Source organism: Orycteropus afer, unplaced genomic scaffold (genome assembly GCF_000298275.1).
Source record: "Orycteropus afer afer isolate SDZICR_OR568_19922 unplaced genomic scaffold, OryAfe1.0 scaffold00330, whole genome shotgun sequence".
Taxonomy (NCBI): Eukaryota; Metazoa; Chordata; class Mammalia; order Tubulidentata; family Orycteropodidae; genus Orycteropus; species Orycteropus afer.
Genome location: NW_006921917.1, coordinates 341049 through 342298, shown reverse-complemented (window position 1 = coordinate 342298; position 1250 = coordinate 341049).

The following is a 1250-nucleotide window of genomic DNA, read 5'->3' as shown; positions in this document are numbered from 1 at the left end:
CTGGCCTGCCTTGGGGCCTCCTACAGATTAGGAATTGGCACACTACAGGATTCGTTGTTGAAAGATCAGCTGTGTCTTAAGGCTTTCCGGCCTCCCCATACTGTATCCTGCTTCAACTTTAGGTACAATTGCTCCCCTTTTTATATATATATATACACACACCACACACATATTAAACAGATTGTCTCTTCATTGCATCTATTTTCCATGTATTCACCAAGAGACCATTTTATAACACATGTTAAGAAGAGAACCCTTTTGAAGAAGACAACTCCAGACCCTTGTTTCCAGGTGCGGGGTTAGTGGGGCCGCCGTGGTGGCTGCTCAGTTGCTCTGCATGCTCCGTGGTACAGACAGTACCTTCGTTTTGTGTTCACGAGGCCCCTGACTCCTCAGCCACATCGAGTCTCTTAGAACATTGTGGAACCTAAACTGCACTTGTTTCTCTCACCTTCTTCGAATAATGATCATCACTATTTCAGTGAGCAAACTGTGAAAGGGGCTTTGGAAAGATTGGGAGGGGTGGGTTGAACTGGAGGAAGCAGCATCTATTTGGGGGTTACCATGCCTCCTCCCAAGGGGTGGCTCTGCCCCTCAAGTTGGTGGCGTCCCCGCATCTGTTCCTGTGGACTGTCCTTGCCAGGGCTGGTCTGTGCATAGAGAGGCTAGTGGCCGCCAGTGCAGCTACAGCCCCAGATGCAGCCACCGCTTTGACCTCTGGCCATAGACTCCTCAGTGCTGGCTCTGCCAGGGCGCCTTCTCATCAGATGCCAGCAGCTCTGAGCCCCTAAGCAGGAAGTCATGAAAGACCCGCCCTCACCAGCCAGGCTCTCATGGTGACCTTGCAAATTCAGCCGCTGCTTTGAGCCCAAAATGGGAATCTTGGTTTTGTGTCCAAGACTTGTTCCGAGCTTGTCGGTGAAGTTTGCAGAACCTCGAGGCCAGATGCCACCTGCCTGAATGTTGACATGCCAGTGGATGTGAATCCCTTCTCATTTCTCCTCCCCCTTCCCTTCGGACAGTATTACAGTGAACATCTAGCATTCTTTTTTGGTTGATAGTTGAGCAAACTGACATTACAGGAAGTGCCTTAGACACTACAGTACTAAGACAATGTTAAATATATTATTTGCCTCTATAACAATTTAATGTATTAAGTTTTGACTGTGCTTCTTCATATCATGTACCTCTCTAGGCAAAGTGGTATTACAAACATTCAGTGACAATGAATCAGTGTTAATTACAAATCC